Raw genomic sequence first — 19075 nt, forward strand, 5'->3', positions numbered from 1 at the left:
TGCTCAAGCCTAGCTCGTAAAGAAGCCACAATATACAGAACAGGCCAAAACACCGGTGAGGGAGATCCGTACAGCCGACTTGAAGCAACATAATGCAGCCCAAACCCTCTCTTGGCAGAGACACAAACTGGAGTATGTGGTAACTTGAGATACGCCGACTCTCAGAAGAGAGCATTTGACAGCCGCCAGGGCAAAGGAGCAGAGAACAGAGTGACAGGGGACACACAGCAAGGCATAGCTGCTTATCTGGAATGTGGCACAGAGAGGTCAGGTGCTGTACTCCTAGCCTTGGGTATCATCAGCGCTTAGATCATTATAAGTAACAACACCCCTACAGTGTCAAGTTCCAATTGAGTTCATACATATTACACGTACATTTGTAATAGTGAATACTTGTTGTACAGAATAGCCAATCTTGTTTTATTATTTTTAGTTAAGTAATATCTACATGCTTTATGTTAGATTCAGTATGTTTCAGCCACTGGCTTCTGTCTTCGAGGATTATAGAATTTCATGGGGAGATAGGCACATGAACAGCTAGTGGAATCTATTTAAAAAGCAGTCTAGAATTATCATAGTTGGGTATTTTTTAAAAACTACATTGCTGAGTTATGATTGACGTGCAAATAGCTGTATATATTTAATGGATACAACTTGATGAGTTTGGAGATAAGTACACACCCATGAAACCACGGCCACAATCTATGCCGTAAACCTATCTATTACCTCACAATGTTTCTACAAAGACTTGTGAAATCAGGCCCACATTGATAAACTGCAAACCATGTTTATTATTATGTAACACAAGGTACCAAACATTACCCATGGTAGGCTTGCATTTTTTTCATTCAGTTTATTTATCCAGTATTTTTTGAGCCTCTTATTAAATGGCAGTGACTGTGTTCATCACTGGCAAATACTTATGTCAATATAGGGTGGAGGAACAGGTATTTTAAAAATGCAGAAGGGGCGCCTGGGTGGCGCAGTCGGTTAAGCGTCCGACTTCAGCCAGGTCACGATCTCGCGGTCCGTGAGTTCGAGCCCCGCGTCAGGCTCTGGGCTGACGGCTCAGAGCCTGGAGCCTGTTTCCGATTCTGTGTCTCCCTCTCTCTCTGCCCCTCCCCCGTTCATGCTCTGTCTCTCTCTGTCTCAAAAATAAATAAACATTGAAAAAAAAAATTAAAAAAAAATAAAAATGCAGAAAATCTGTGTTTAATTATAAATCTGATTAGTGCTACAAAGGAGAAGTCCAGGATGCTATGGGAGAGCAAAACAGGGGATCTAAACCAGGCCTAACTGTGTGTCATTTAAATCAAGACTTGAATGAGAATTTAGCCCTTATTCTGTAAAGCAGAAGGTGGGACTCTTCCAAGTAGAGGATTAGAATATGCCAAGTGCCTGAAGGAGAAAGTTGGGACATCTGATGAATGGGAATGTGGCTGGAGTAAGCACAGAAGGAAGAGAGCTGCCAGATGAGACTGTAGAGACGGGTCATGGAAGACCTTGTCAACTGTAGTTGGTATTTCAGATTTTATTCTAAGGGCACTGAGAAGCTACTGGAAGGATGTCAAGCTGGGATGTGACATAATAATAACAAGCCAGGAATTCTTCTGAGTACTTTATATGTGTTAACTCTACAACCCTACCAGGCAGATAGTTTGAGCATCCCTGTTTTATACACGGGGAAGTTCAGCCATACAAAGTTTTAATAATTGATGTTAGACAACCAGCAAAAAGCTGAACTGGGATTCACCCCTGGGCAATCTGGCTCCAGTTCCCCGGAACTGTTACCTGACATTGCCTCTAATGATCAGCTTTGTGTTTCAGAGGAGAGTGGATTGATAAGCGTGTTTCAAACATCAGTTATATCAGTCAGATTCATGAGTGAATGAGAGTAGAGTAAGATTTCAAGAAGAAATCACTAGTCATCTATCTGCCTTGGGTGGGTACTGCAGGAGGAGGCCTTTTGACAAATGTGAACATCACTGGCAGAAGTACTTTCTGCACCTATAAGACATTTTGCACTTAAGAGGCTCTGCAAAAATGGGAAGCAGTCCATATTTCAGCAACTTCCATTAAGCTGTCATATACCTTCCCTGCATTTCCTGCCTTATAGCAAGGCTTGGATTAATATCTTCTTTACTTAGTGGAAGTTTCCCCCTTCACCTGCCCAGCCATCCTGTAGTCTGCTCCTGATAGCACAGTCTAATTACTTTAATGTGAGATGCACAAGGTCAAACCCATATCCTGGGCTCTTGGGTGGTTGTGAATCGTTTACCAACTACAACCAACCTTTAATGATGGCTAGAACGTGGTGAAAGTTTGACTTTTTCTTTCCCTCAACAGACTTGTACAAGAGAGCAGTGGTCACCCTCGTATGCAAAGGTGTCTTTTTTTAAGTTCTAAATAAAACTCTGCCCCACCCAAATCCTGAGTATGAGAAACAAGGGGAATACAGTAGAAACAGCCAATCATTTAATTCTGTTTTGTGTATTATTGCATATGGAAAATTCAGAGACTATAGATGTAGAACACTACATTAAATGTGTATTAATTATTTTAAGCTGTTGAAGGTGATTGTTTTTCAAAATTTATTTTCATCAATTTTTTTTAAGCATTTACTTATTTTTGAGAGAGAGAGACAGAGTGAAAGTGGGGGAGGGGCAGAGAGACAGGGAGACACAGAATCCAAAGCAGACTCCAGGCGCCAAGCTGTCAGCACAGAGCCCCATGTGGGGCTCACAACCCACAAACTGGGGGATCATGACCTAAGCCGAAGTCAGATACTTAACCGACTGAGCCATCCAGGTGCCCCCCAAATTTATTTTTAAAATAAGTAATATATTCACAACACAAACACAATTTTCCACCCATCCCAGTAAAAAATATTTATATACATATAAAAATATATAAATATTTATATACGTATAAAAGTCTACTTCCCCGTTCTTTAAGTAGAATAAATTGAGGCATATTTAAGACCAATGAGTTTCCTGGGACATTCAATGTTTTCAGGACATAGCATGTGTGGGTTGCATTTACAGTTCTACAGCTAATGAACTTTGATAACATTTTGGGTATTATCCAACAGTTAGGAGAATTTTCACTGAAGCTATGTGGCCATCACCATCACCATTATTAGTACAATTGGCTTTCCCAAATAGGTAAGATTCATTTCTCCTTAAAGTAGGGGGTTCAGGAGTCAGAATGCGCAAGAATGGCATCACTTCACCTAGAGTCGGCTTTCTCCAGCCCCCACCTTGTCATCTCAACTTCTTTTGCCCCTTTGGTGCCAAATGAGGGAATTGACCTTTGACCCCCCAAGTTATTTTTTCACATTATGCACGTAGCCACAATGAGAAATAAGGAGTATAGAATAAAGTTTTAGAGCATGTGTTTGGGAATGACAGAAACCTGGGTTTGAATTGTCATTCTCTATTACTTAACTAGCTTTGGGCAAATCACTTCACCTCTCTGAGCTGTTTCCCATTTGTAATGTGAAGGATATCATATGTACATCATGAAGTTTGTTAAGGGTTAAATGAGAAAATGTGTTTGATTTCTCATCCAGTACCTGACACCTGGCCAGCTACTATTATCATTATTACTGATATTATATCAATAATATATTGCTATCGAGGGGCACCTGTGTGGCTCAGTCGGTTGAGCATCTGGCTTTGGCTGAGGTCATGATCTCATGGTTCATGAGTTCGACCCCTACATCAGGCTCTGTGCTGACAGCTCGGAGCCTGGAGCCTGCTTCAGATTCTATGTCTCCCTCTCTCTCTCTGCCCCTCCCCAGCTTGTTCTCGTTCTCTCTCTCTCTCTCTCTCTCTCAAAAATAAATAAATATTAAAAAAATTTTTTTAAATAATATATTGCTATCATGATAATCATTTATAATGAGGAACATGTTGGACCCTATTCTCTCCCTCTAGCAGCCAGTTCAAGATAGTACCTTACCTCTGTCTGACTTTTGAAGGGATATGCCAGCTTGAGCTATTAATGCTATTTTTATTATTTAGTATTCACTGAGCACTGAGAAGTTACAGCATTTGTGGGGACAGCCTCTCTGGCTCTGAGAAGAGCTGGGAGCATAGAGCTGGCGGGGTGTGTGGCTGGGAATAGCACAGCCAAAAAAGACCATCTGGACCAGAGCAATCAGGGCTCCCAAGAAACCTGTGGGGCCTCTGACTAAACCAAATTATTTGGCTTCTAATCAACTTAACATTAAAATTCTCCAAGCCCTCCTGTCTAAGATGCTAATTTCTCATAAAGAGGCGTGTGATGTATAGGAGCCCGTATCAATCAGCCTGCTGCTTTTTTCTTCTGCCCCATCTCACTTCTGTCAGCTGGATTGATCCACTGGAAAATAGAGACTTTTCCCTTATAATAAATCAAATCCCTAATTTGAATAAACATCACTGCCAAACCCTCACTTTAAGAGGTCTAAACACATTTGGGAGTTTATGGCTTTGCCACTCTAATAATACTTCTTCTGGAATAGATGACAGATTCCCTTTCTTGTTAGGAAAATGGGCAGGCTTTTTTCCAGGCCCATAGTGCCTTCTAGAACCATGCAGTCCTTGACCTCCAACCCTTCCAAAAATTGTTGGAAAGTCAAGGGTGTCCTTAATTCCAACATAACACCAGTACAGAAGCTGTCTCCTCCAACATATTAATTAGTAACAGGATTTTATTCTAAGTCATAAAATGCATCCTGCATTTGCTTTCTTTACTTTATCATCTGCTTAAGCCAGGTAAATGGCATTCCAAGAAGGCTAACTGTGTCCACACTCCCCAATAAGCTAAGCAAGACCTTCCTATTAAAACCTTGTCTTATAAATTTGACTTACAGTGCTGGGGGAAAATTCAGATCAGAACCTCTGCCTCTTTTCCATGAATTACTTTAAGTTTCTCAGATATAATGTCAGGCATATAAGAGCTGCTCAGTCAATGTTTGCTGAACAGAGAACAATTGTTACTACCAAAAGAATTATTTCACAGCTTAAATGGATATGTATTTGCAACCTCATGGTTAAGTGGTCTTACAGGAAGACCTCAATAAGCAATTCTCCACAATTCAGAGAAGGAAATAGTCAGTGTGTATATGACTGTGTGTGTTTTAGATGTGTTGAACATTGAGGGGAGAAGGGGCAGCTATACTCCCATGAAAAGAGGTAAATCTATAAAATACAATTTCTACAAGGTAGTACCGTGCAGAATTCATGGCAGTTAGTAATAATAATAATAATAATAATAATAATAATAATAATAATAAAAACAACTGCTGATTATATGATAGTTTACAGTCTACAATGTGCTTTCTCCTATGATTTCCCATTTGATCTCCACAACAAGTGCAGGGGTAAAAAGGGTCAAGAAGATGCTTATCCTCATTTTACTTGTAGTGACACAGCTCCAGAATTATCTATGAATGACTTATAATGATAGAATTGGCTCTGTCAACACCTGTCTTGTTATTTTTGCCACCCCTTATTCCCATCTGCTACCTGCACCCCACTTCCTTAGAGGCTCAAGCAGGGATTCATGACCCACTCCTATATTTTAATGTAGGAGATATAATGTAATATAATATAATATAATATAATATAATATAATATAATATGGTATAATTATTATAATAATTATTTGTTCAACAAGCAATCCTGTGATTACTTGGATGTCAGGCACAAGAGTGGGTTCTAGGGGAGGATAAAAAGCTAAACAAGATAAAGATCACTGCTTTTGAGGGACTCGAAGCCTAACTGGGAAAATCAGATTTGTAAAGAAATATTTTTTGTGGAATATAATAAACGCCTACAAAGTGTTGAATAAGTAAAGAAGGTGGAGGAGCTGTCTCCTGAGGGTGGAAGTCAGAGAAGCTTCGGGAAGACGTGATCTTTGGCCAGGGCTGAGAGGATGAATAGGAGTTTTTATTTTCTTCTAGTTTTATGGTGATATAACTGACATATAATATTGTATAAATTTAAGGTATAACATAATGAACTGATAGATGTATATATTGTGAAATGATCGCCACAGTAAGTTTAGTTAATATCCATTACTCAGACAAAATTGTTTTTCTTATGGTGAGAACTTTTAAGATCTGTCTTAGCAGCTTTCAAATGTACAATACAGTATTGTTAACTATAGTCACCATGCTGTACATTATATCCCTGAAATGTATTTATCTTAGAACTTGAAGTTTGCAGAATATGAGGTTTTGAGGAGGAGGAGGAGAGAAGAGAGGGTATTTTAGGTACGGGAAGTGAGCCAGAGTGCAGAGTCATGAACAAGTATGGCCTACTTGGGAACAGATTTGAGATGCTCAGTGAGCCACAAGTATAGGATGCTTGGGAAGAGTGATAGTGGATGAAACTGGAAAATGAAATCATGTCAGATGAACCCATACTGAGAAGTCTAGGTTTTAATCCTGTGTGTAATGTATATTCTCAGAACTTAATTTTTAAAAAGGCACAAGATTTGTAAATAAGTGTTGTACCTATGTACTTGGTTACTAAATTTTAAAATTCCTTCTCTAGAGGGAGGCCAAGAATGTCCCAGATCAGGTGTGAATAGGTTATGGGTCTTAAAGTCCATGGTAAGGATCAACTGGGTACCATAGCTTTTCCCTGGTGTCTGTATGAAGGAAAAGGGACAGCTTCTGCAGACCCAGAGGAGGAAGCCAGGGCATCATAGCCAAAAAGGAAAGATAGCCAAGTATGGGTTTATTTATAATTATCTTGTTTAAATGGTGGGAACTCCAAACAAGAGATGCATCTCAGGAGCATGGAGATGTGATTGACTACTTATGTCACCCCCCACCTCCACCTGGTGATTCTCCTGACACTGATCATGGGTTATATTTCCCTGAGAGTGGTGCTTTACTGTGTGTGTGTGTGTGTGTGTGTGTGTGTGTGCGTGTGTGTGTGTGTGTCAGTCTGAGTATGTGTTAAAAACAAAGACTTTCTTTATAAGGGGTTTTAGGGTACTTGGTCAATCTTTGATCAATTTATTTGAAAATGTGTTTTGCCAAAACAATACAAACCTACCCAACTGCAGCCTGCCAAGCTTCTGCAGTTTCCCCTTCTATCCAGTGGAGAGCTTTGCATTTACTAAAATTTCGGTTCCTTGCCATGGCCTTCAGAGACCTTACCCATTCCAGCCCCACTTGTCCCTCTTCCCCCAGCCTTGCTCACAAGGCTCAGGCACAGTGACTGCCTTTCTTTTCCTCAAGCCTGTCAAGCTCTTCCTACCTCAGGCCTTTGCTCAAGCTGGCCTCCCTTTTCCTCTGCTCCTTTGCAAGACTGGCTCCTTCTGGACATTCAGGCTCAGCCCATATGTCATCTAACGTAAAGGACCTATGTGACCACACTGTATAGATAACTGCTTCCCTCTATGCCATCTCACTCATTACTGTATCATCTGATTTGGTTTTCTTCTTACCACTGCTAACTTTACACAGAGTGAAGATCAATCTTATTTAAGTAAAAAAAAAGAGTTTATTTGAGAATAACAGAGGAATTGTAATTCAGGGAAAGCAAACTATGGTGAAACATAGGCGAGTCTGAAGAGAAAGGGGAAGGTCACCTTTTATTAGGTTTTAGGAGAAACTTGGGGAGGGTTATTCTGAACAAAAGTTGATTGGAGAACAATAGTTTGAGGTTGTGCAGCTGCTCATTGGCTGCAGGTGGTCAGTAGTGTGTTGTTGCTGGGGCAGAGAGGGATCTTCCTGCCTTTTTGTAAAGGCAGGAGATGAATTCCTATGTGAGAAGTGCCCTCCCTTGTTGAAATATTTTTCATCTTCCTCCTTCCTGTTGGTGATGCAGGCTGCAGTGAGGGCCACGTGCGTGTGAGATCTCCCACTTCAGGGTTTTCTGACTCCATTTTAAATGAAGTTTTCTTTATCTATTTTCACACCATTTATTGTTATGTGAAAATTTCTCATTAAAGTCTTCATTGATTGGTCTGTTGTCCATATTCCCCACTAGAGAGTGAGTGTCACGGTTCTCTCGGATCCCATGCCTACCACACAGCCTAGCGCATACTCAGCAACCACTAAACAAACAGTCATTAAATAAACAAATGAATGAAAAAGCAAAGACAATTTTAGCGTAACTTAAATTCTGCCCTACATCAGCATTAGTGTTTCAAATACCTAATATCTATTTGACATCAGTAATCATGGAGGAAAATGCCATCTCATCTTCCTTGCATCACATTATTCCAATGTCCCCTGGTCAGGTTGTATGTAACTTAGAAAGCAGTTTTCCTTTGTTATCCCCAACCTATTAGCCTTCTCTCTTACCCCACACCCCATCCTTCACCCCATATTTCCGTGCTCTCCATCTATTCTTCCAAATGTTGTCAGATCCCACAAGTTTGCACTATAACTGCTTCACTCTTTTTGTTTGGAAACTCCTTCTTCCCTTCTATTTTTCCACTTCCTATTTATTTCTACCAATTCCTTAAAATAATAGTTTACTCAACAGAACTAATCTAATTTTTAAAGGTTATCTGATATGGGCCAGAGATTTTTTCTGGCATATTTTGATCATATGATACTTTAAGTGAGTGCATTAATCTTTCATTTTTTTATTTTATTTTATTTTATTTTATTTTATTTTATTTTATAGAGAGAACGAGTGGGGGAGAGGGGGAGAGGGGCAGGGAGGGAGAGAGAGAGAGAGAGAGAGAGAGAGAGAATATCCCAAGCAGGTTCCACGCTTAACATGGAGCCCAACTCAGAGCTTGATCCCAAGATTCTGGGATCATGACCTGAGCCAAAATCAAGGGTGAGATGCTCAACACTAAGCCACCCAGGTGTCCACATTAATTTTTCTAAAATAAAGAACCCATACCTTCTATGACACTGCATCAGGGTTCTTATTTACAAGTTCATTAAAAAAATTTTTTAATGTTTATTTATTTTTGAGAGAGACAGGGAGACAGAGCACAAGTGGGGGAGAGGCAGAGAGAGAGGCAGACACAGAATCCAAAGCAGGCCCCAGGCTCTGAGTTGTCAGCACAGAGCCCAACGTGGGGCTCAAACTCATGAACTGTGAGATCATGACCTGAGCTGAAGTTGGACATTTAACCGACTGAGCCACCCAGGAGCCCCAACAAGTTTATCTTTAAAGCAGGCTTCTAGTTCACAGAAAGAGGAATTTTTTATGTTCTCAGTCCATACTATGTGCAGGCCACAATGAGGATGTCACATTAGTTATCTAATGATCACAACAACCTTGTGGTATAGGTGTCGGTATCCCCATTTTATTGTGAGAAACTTTACTTCATGATGTAGTCAAAACAGCTAGAAAAATGTACTGGATTAGAACCAGGAGTGAATGAATCCAAGGCTAGAATTTAAGTGCACATATTTAGTGTTTAAAAAAAAAACATATGAAAGAATTAAGTGTTTTGCCATCTTAATTAATAACCATTAAAGTCTGCTGGACAAGGGTATGTTACTCTGAATAAGGTAATTCACTGAAGACTTTTCTGTGTTAGGCCATATGCTAGGTGTTATTATTCATCATAAATATGATTAACAGGGAGGGAAACAAATATAAACACCACAGACACGATACAGAGAGTCAAAGGCAAAAGCACAAGCAGGTATCTAGTTGAAAGTATAGCACTGAAGATGGAATGATTGGCATTGGGTAGACTGTCAGGGAAAGCTTTCCGGACAAGGGACCATCTAAGTAGGTTCCCCCCCCAAAAAAGTAAACTTTATATTTTAGTTCAAAAAACTAAAACTTATTGAGAACTTACTCCAAGTAGTGCATTGTGCTAAGTACTTTAATCCTCACAACTCATTTAATTGTCATGACTAACAAAATAAAGTGGGTATTATTAAGCCATTTATCAGTGATGAAATGAAGGCTAAGGTAGGTCGAATAGCTTTCTCATGGTCAGACAGCCATTGTGTCAATCAGGGTCCAATGAGACCACATTAGTTATTCTCTATTATTTTATGTTTCATATAAATATATTAACTAGGTATTGAAGAACTGGAAGGCAAAAAGAGAACACTAAAATATAAAACACAGAATCCCATAAGCAGCTGACACTTTTAGGACTTGGGAAACTAATAGAACTCAGACCTAGAGAAGGAAACCCCCAAGAAACTAAAACTCTATGCCTTGAGATGGAGGCACTGAGCAGTTGATGCTGGTGTCTTACCCTGAGGTGGCCATGGTGCAGCTGGGGTCTAGACCCCTGAGGAAGGAATATAGCAAGCTGCTGCTTTGCTCTGAGTTTCTGTGATGAGGCTGGTTCTGTGAGTGGTGGATAAAACGTAAACTGGAAAGACTGCTGCCACCAGAATGAACTGCCACAGCCAGGCTAAAGAAGCATTGCTGGTTGACACTGATCAGGAGAAAATCAGGCAGGAAGCTAACAAGAAGAAAGTCTCCTTTTCTTCCCTGCAGGCTTCTGGTCCCCCTCCAGGGCCTCTGAACAGGAAGCAGCCAACAAAGCAGAAGTGTAGTTAACGCCATCCCTACCCCAGCATCGTGAAGCCAAGTGTAGACAGCTGGGAGCTGAGAGACAAAGGGTTAGCACTGTCATTCTCTCATCATTGCCCTTCCACTGTTCCCCGTCCTTGGTGACTATTTCACTCTTCCTCCTCTTGCCTTAAATCCCCAATACCTCCTCCTCCATTGTCACACTCTATTAATGACCTTTCTTCCTCCTTCACTTAGAAAACTGAAGCAACCAGAAGAACATGCCAGACTGCCTCCACCACATCTGCCCACCAACCCGCAGAGCTCTGTTCTTGTACAATCTTGGGTTTGTAGGTAAATTACCCAGTGCCTCCCTAGAGCCAGTCCCAACACTTGCACCACAGAATCCTTCCCCTCCTGCTTATCCACGTATACCACTCTAGCAATTGTCTCCTCTCTCTGAGTGAGTGACCATTAGTACAAATAATCCACGTGCTTACCTATACTTCCCAGATTCCTATCAGTTGGGTTGGGATGAATTCTGGCCAGTGGATTCAAGGCAGAAATGAGATGTATCAGTTTAAAGGCACTGCAAGTGACAAGTTTAAGATGTGGTTAAAAACAAGCATATCTCTCCTCTCTCTCCCCCTTTACCACAAAGGCTAAATATTCCACATGGCACCATTATAAGATGGCCTTCATGGCCATTCTGTATAGCCTCCTGTATAACCATGTGGAGCCAGCAAAACCACTACTTTTGTAACTGTAGCCCAGATTCATTTCCTGAAATGTAGACTCATATAAGCACTGCCTATTTGACATCTTCACTTTTTTGTTTATATAATTTTTTAATGTTTACTTTTGAGAGAGACAGAGCATGAACAGGGGAGGGGTAGAGAGAGAGGGAGAAAGAGAATCTGAAGCAGACTCCAGGCTCTGCTCTGCCAGCACGGACCTGACATGGGGCTCAAATTCACAAGCCATAAGATCATGACCGGAACTGAAGTCGGACAATTAACTGGCTGAACCACCCAGGGGCCCCATTCACTTTTTTGTTTAATACATTGTATAATTCAAGATTCCCAGTCCTACCCCATCCCACCCTGTCAGCTTTCCCCATTCTCTTTTTCTTTTTTTTCCAGCTTTATTGAAGTATAATTGACAAATAACAATTGTATATATTTAAGATATGCACATTGATTTTTTGACGATGTGAAAACATTACTACAATCAAGCCAATTAACATTTACATCACTTTAGTAGTTACCATGTATGTGTGTACGTGTGATGAGAACACTTCAGATCTGCTCTCTTAGCAAATTACAGATAAATAATATAGTATTATTAACTATAGTCACCATGCTGTGCATCAGATCTCCAGAACTTATTCATCCTGCATTAATGGGAACTTTGTACCCTTTGACCATCTCCCCATTCCCCACTCCTCAGCCCCTGGCAGCCACCATTCTACTCTCTGCTTTTATGAATTAAACTTTTTTAGATCTCACATATAAGTGACACCATGTAGTAGTTGTCCTTCTGTGTCCGGCTTATTTCATTAGCATAATGCCCTCAAGGTTCATCCCTGCTGTTGCAAAAGGAATGATTTCCCTTTATTAAGGCTGAATAATATTCCAGTGTGTGTGTGTGTGTGCGCACATGCGAGCATGTGCACATGTGCACACCATATTTTATTTATCCATTTATCTGTCAGCAGACAACATAGGTTGTTCCCAAATCTTGGCTATTGATAGTGATGCAAAGAACATGGGAGTGCATATATCCCTTGAAGATACTGATTTCATTTCCTTTGGATATATACCCAGAAGTGGGATTGGGGTTCCTGGATCATAGGGTTATTCTATTTTAACTTTTGAGGATCTTCCATGCTACTTTCCATAATGGCTGCACCAGTTTCATGCCCACCAACAGTGTACAAGGGTCCTCTTTCCTCTACATCCTCACCAACATTTGTTATCTTTTGTCTTTTTGAATAGTCATTCAAAAAGGTGTGAGGTGATGTCTCATGTGGTTTTGATTTCATGTCCCTGGTGATTAGTGAAGTTGAGCACCTTTTCAAATACCTGGTGGCTATTTGCATGTCTTCTTTTAAGAAATACCTATTCAGACCCTTTGCTCATTTTTCAATCATGTTATTTGATTTTTGCTATTGAGTTGTTTGAGTTCCATATATATTTTAGATATTAATCCTTTATCAGATTTATGGTTTGCAAATATTTTCTTTTATTCCATATGTTGTCTCTTCATTATGCTGATTGTTTCCTTTGCTGTGCAGGAGCTTTTTAGTTTGATGTAATCCCATTTGTCTATTTTGCTATTGTTGCCTGTGATTTGGGGGTAATATCTAAAAAATCATTGCCCAGGCCAAGGTCAAGAAACTCTTCCCCTATGTTTCTTCAAATAGTTTTAGTGTTCCAAAAGTTACCCTTAAGTCTTTAATCCATTATGAGTTGATTTTTGTACACTGTGTGAGACAGGGGTCCAGTTTCATTCTTCTGCATGTGGATATCCAGTTTTCCCAAAACAATTTGTTGAAAAGACTGTCCTTTCCCAATTATGTGTTCTTGGCACCCATGTCAAAGATCATTTGGTTATAAATGCATGGATTTATATTTAAGATCTCTCTTCCATTGGTCTATATGTCTGCTGTTATGCCAATACCATACTGTTTTGATTACTGTAACTTTGTGATATATTTTGAAATCAGGGAGTGTGATGCCTATAGCTCTGTTCTTCTTGCTCAAGATAGCTTTGGCTTTTTAGGATCTTTTATGGTTCCATATGAATTTAGTATTGTTTTTTCTATTTCTGTGAAAAATGTCATTAGAATTTTGGCAGAGGTTGCATTGAATCTGTAGGTCGCCTAAGGTAGTATAAACATTTTAACAATATCGCAATCTCTGAACAGATGGTATCTTACCATTTGTGTGTGTCTTCTTCAATTTCTTTCATCAATGCCACATTGTTTTCAGCGTGCACATTATTTCCCTTCTTGTTAATTTTTTTCCTATTTAATCTTACCTGTTCCAGTACTAACATTCCAAGCTCATCTAACCCTCAAGTCATTGCCCAATATTTGCTATTATACAATGAGACACACTGATATCTCAGTAAATGGAGAAAGAAGTGAAGTGAAATACTTCAAGTTCTGGAACAATCAGTAAGATTTCATCAGGAAATGTGACTAATTTCATGACTTGACTGCACCTGAGAAATACCTTTATGAAATATATTTTCCAGGGGAGAAGCCATGCAGGTGTGTTTACTTCTCAGAGTTGATGTGTAGCATTTGAGTATAAATTTTTTTAGGACCTTCAGCGTTTAGTAATGCCGTCATTTCTTAACTCGTGATAGAAATGGAAGTCTTCTAGAGTAACATAAACATATCTAAAGCAATATTGTACTCTCTGACCTTGTGTCTGACATGTAGTTGGTCAATAAATACTAGTAAAATGAGTTGGAAAATAAATTGTATGAGTTAAAAATTAATAAAATGAAGTCTCAGGGTAGGAGATTAGTCATATTCTTCAAACTCTGTATATTGAAGTGTCTCTACTATTGTGCAAATGTTTGTACTTAAGTAAAACATTCTCCATTATTGGGGTATAAATGGTAAATTCCAGAGTGTTTAAAAGCTATGAAAATAATAATTATAATAGAGGAGGAGAAAACAGAGGGGAAGAAGAAAGGAGGAAGGGAAAGAAAAGAAGGAGTAAAAGGAGGGGAAGGAGGAAGAGGAGGAGAAGAGGAGGAGGAGGAGGAGATGTCTTCATCAACTGCGTTTGATCATAGTGCTTCCCTCAGAATTTTCCCTTTAGTCAACATTAAAGATGACCTAATCTAAGATCTTAAAAAATCTTCTTTATGTCTTTATGTTTATAAAGGATTAGAGATTGAATAGAAAGAGAATCTGCTTCTTGTTTATGAGTTCAGAGCTCATGGAGCCGAGGAAATCTGAACTGTCCTTTCCCCATCCAAATTCATACAAGGTGCTGAACTCTATGGGAAAGTGGAAACTAGAAAAAGACACTTAATCTGTCTAGGCCATTAATTATTCATAGAAAGTATTTCTCTAAAGAAATATCGACATAGGGTACTCATATTTTTTTACTATAGCCTTCTTTCATGTCAAAGACAAATGTGGAGTGGAGAATGGGACAGTTACAGAAATTACTGTTCATCATTTTCCTGTACATGCCAGATAAAATCCACTCTTCATCTCCGAAAAAATAAAAGAGAGGATGGAAAAGAAACAGGGCATTAGCTTCTTAAGTGCCTACAGATTCCCATTTGAAGAATGCTGTTCAACTTTGAACAAGATCCCAAAGTCACATCTGATCCTGATTCTTTTGTACAAGCTAACTCACCGTGGTTTATAATCTCTTCAGTACAGCTGGTGCCCTTTCTTCTTCTGTAATACCCCCAAAACCTTCTAAACTCTACGATCTAGGAAAATAACACTTGAAGGGACCATTGGACTGTGTACAACAACCACATGGTTTCAATGGCTTCAAATAGGATAATTATGTTTTTAGCAAATGGGTATCCCTTTGAAGAAAGGAAATATAGGGCAATTATACTGAAACATTGTCTCCTAGGGCTCGATTGACATACCTGAAAGGAGTGCAATTCAGCTCGACATCTCTCATCGTTTCCTGGCCTTTATGGGTGAAGAAGCACAAGTATATTTGTTTTTTACAAGTGTCAAGGGCTACCACTGTCTCTGATCACCATCCTTTTCCCCACTGGAGTTTCATACCAATGACCAAGATGATTTCAACAGTGCCCACGATTCTTAGATCATCTTCCATCTCCCTTAGACCAATCTGTTTCCTCAATGGGTTCTATCCTCCAATAAAAGATTGAGAGTGGAAGAATATATTCTCATTGCAGCCTTGACTGGTGTTATGAGAAACATTTTATGCCATGATTTTAGTGACAAAAAGATGATGACTTAACCAAACTCTCTCATTTTCCTGATTTTGTTTTAAACAACATACATTAACATTTTAAAATAGAATTCAAACAGGTGCCCAATAACAGAATGACAAACATTAAGTGTGAAATCTGAAAGTTAAGAGACTGAGCTACATATGGTCACCTTTTCTTTTTTTTTTAAATATCCGCCTGTGCTGGACTGTTAAGTGGTTTTATCACTGTCACATCAAGCAGGACTTGTAAAACTTGGGATGTGGGTATTCAAAGACATTTGCTTGGTGCCTTTAATGATTTCTCTAATTAGTCATTTAAACAGATTGCCCTGTGATCCAAAACAGGGAATTCAGGGAGATGAGCTGAGAAAATCATTTCCTGAAGGTACTTTAAACCTAATGGCAGAAAATGAGGCTTGTCTCTGTGTAGGATTCTCTGGCTCATAGTTCATGGGGTGGAGCTATAGCTAGAGAGCCATGTTCTCCAAGAATCTATAAAATGCACATGCCAGGTGTTTTTTTGGGACACCTGAGTGCTAAAGCTCTTTGTTGGCTCTGCCAAACTTAACAGGTAAGGAAATGGTGCCTACATGCTAATGACAATTTAGAAACCAAAAGGAGGAAACACACATGGTTAGAGCCAAGTTGTGGCTGGGAGAGAAAAAGAAACCAAGGAAGGGATATATCTCAGGAGCAGGGGAAGAGGGCTGGGAGATCTGTGACTCTGCCTTCTTGAACTGGGCTGGGAGATCTGTGACTCAGCCTTCTTGAACTGGACAGATGTATTTTATTAATAAATGTACTTTGAGTGACTAATTAGGCGTTTACTTTAAAGATAAAAGTAGAAGTTTTCAGAGTGTGTCAGAAAGGGACTTATTTTAATGACTCCATGCCTCCCTCACTAGGCAATGCTCTCAGTAGACACCTTTATCTCAGCAAGCATCAATTGCTCCATGAGAGAAAGGGCTGTTCAATTCTCACCAATAATTCTGCCACTCTCTTGTGGGAGTTGTGTTGAAGATTCAAAGACTTTTAAAAGCCAGGATGATATAAATCTGTGTTCATGCACACATTCATATGCATTCCCTTTGTAAATAAGAATAAATAGAAGTTAGTATTTACTGAGTGTTAGCCACATGCTATACACAAGTCCAATGTCTTTAAGTGTCCTAACTTATTAAATTCTCACACATCTGAATAGCGAGATTTTACTGATCAGCAAACAGAGGGACAGAGCATTTAAGTAACCAGCTTGAAGCCACAGAGCTAATAATGGGAAGAGCTAGGATTCAAATTCAGGCAATCTAACTACAAACACGATGTTCAAAGTGCAAACATTCTCTCCTTCATGTCCTTCGACATTCCCATTTCCCATCTGTAACCAAACATATGGAACACATCAATTTCTTTTATGGGCCCTAACATCACCATAGAGTCCTAGATAAATCTTGACTGGATGTTGGATGACAGAGAAGCATATTAAAGATGTGGAGGATGGCGGTGGAGTTGGCCTGAAGAATAAAGCGTCTTGCTTTGAATGACTTGAAAGATGTTTTGACAGGCAGAGAGAATGCAATGGCATAAAGTAAAGAATTCCACTACACTATTCCAGTAATGTCAGTGGCCTAGAGTTCATGATCCTGAACTGCAGGGAAGAGACAAAGGGGGAAGCCGACTTTCAAAACTGACACATGGCGCATAAAGTCCCTTGGTGTCATCTGCCCTTTCATCTTCAAATCCTTAAAATCCCCATTGCAGATTGTCTTGCACTTTATCCCCAAAACATCTACCATCCAGAGTTTTCAATCTAGCCAACAAAAGAAGTAGAATTTCAGGGAGACAGAAGAAATGGCTAGGAGCCATGGGGCAATTCCTTTGGTTGACATACAAATCCCCTTACCTTATGATTACCTGGCATTCAGTGTGTTTCTGACATAAAAGATAAATGAGATTTTGAAAAGAAAGCAGAGTGAACAATTACACCAGAATTTGTGTGTTTGCCAAGTCTTAAGGGCTATGTCCTACACAATATATGGAAAAGCAAAACCATTCAATGGTCTTTGAGACAGGAGATATGATTTGGCATGAACTATCCCTCGAATTTGGAGAGCCAGCTGAGGCAGGAGACATTAGGAACCTTAGTGGCTCTAATTCTGGTTGCCTAAACGTGCTCACTGAGGTGGGGGACAAGTCTATTTGTCTCCACTGAGCAGGGCGAGCTGTCAGCAGAATGCTAAGTAGCTATTTCAGCAGTGCTGATTGATTTGCAGAGATAGCACAGATGTGACCTCCTCAGTCAAAGTCAATGTTTTCTTGGCCCTCAAATTTCCAGAAAAATACAAATGTAAATGAAAAATAATGACAAGACCCATGAACGGCCCCAGAGTCATTGTCTCGACAATTATTTAATGCCTGTTAGGTTTCCAGCACCCTGCTAGATGCTGACAGTGACATAAAAATCATCAGAGACATAACTCTTGTTCTCTACAATATTAATAATGGTAAAGTGGTAAAAAGTATATAGTTTTAAAATCAGAGTTGAAAGTTTCCTTTGCCACATATATTCTGCTTTTCAAATTAAAAACTAACAGGTAACCCTGAGTATGCCTTCCATACAGTCTTCCCTTTGTCTAGAATGCCCTTTTCTTCATCTGTCTACAGAAACTCCAGATCTATTCAAAGTCCAACATGACTGTCACCTCAATGACATGAAGCCTCAACAGCCATGCCCACACAGCAATGCCCATCACTTTTTCTGTGCCCCATCCATGTGTTTGCAATTCAAGATATTATTGTAGGTATCCTGGTTATGTGTCTGAATTCCCATACTCAGTGACCTCTTTTGATTGAAGTTCTTCTAGACCCTGGCTGTTCTTTAAAACATCTCTGGGTATGTTAAAAAAAAAAAAAAGTACACAAGTTTAAGTTCCAAATCAGATCCATTGATTCAGGATTTCCAGGATGTGGGCCTGCACATCTTTATTTTATTTTACTCTCTACAAGTGATGTTGAGTTACAATCAGGGCTAGAAGCATGGTATTATACAATCAATGACTCAGAATGAGAGAATTTTGCCTTGCCAGCCGGACTTGTCATTCTCTCCTGCTTCATGTCCTCAATGTTTTTTTAACTCACCCCTCACTTATTACCCTCCAGCCACAATGGCCATCTTCATTTCCTCCCACACACCAAGTACTTTCTTCATGGTATCCATTCATGCTCTTGCTTCATCTAGAATGTTCTTACAATTCATTTGGCTACCACCTACTGTTCAGGTCTCAGCTTGGGTGCTGTTTCTTCAGAGAGGCTCCCCATCGACCTCCACCAACCTAAATCAGCCTCTCTCCTTTCATCATTTGCCATTATTTGTAGTACATTCTTGGTGTTTATTGGTGGAATGCCTGTCTTCCCAACAAAAGGGGAGCTCCATGAACACAAAGACCATACTGACATAGTTCACCAATGCTTAGCTCATAACCTGTATTGAAAGATTATCTATTGTTTTAAAGTTTATTTATTTATTTTTGAGAGAGAGAGAAGGAGGAGCAGAGAGAAAGGGAGAGAGAATCCCAAGCAGGCTCCAGGATGTCAGCTCAGAGCCCAACCCAGGGCTCCATCTCATGAACCGTAAGATCATGATCTGAACCAAGATCAAGAGTCAGAAGTTTA

Source organism: Leopardus geoffroyi, chromosome C3, assembly GCF_018350155.1.
Source record: "Leopardus geoffroyi isolate Oge1 chromosome C3, O.geoffroyi_Oge1_pat1.0, whole genome shotgun sequence".
Taxonomy (NCBI): Eukaryota; Metazoa; Chordata; class Mammalia; order Carnivora; family Felidae; genus Leopardus; species Leopardus geoffroyi.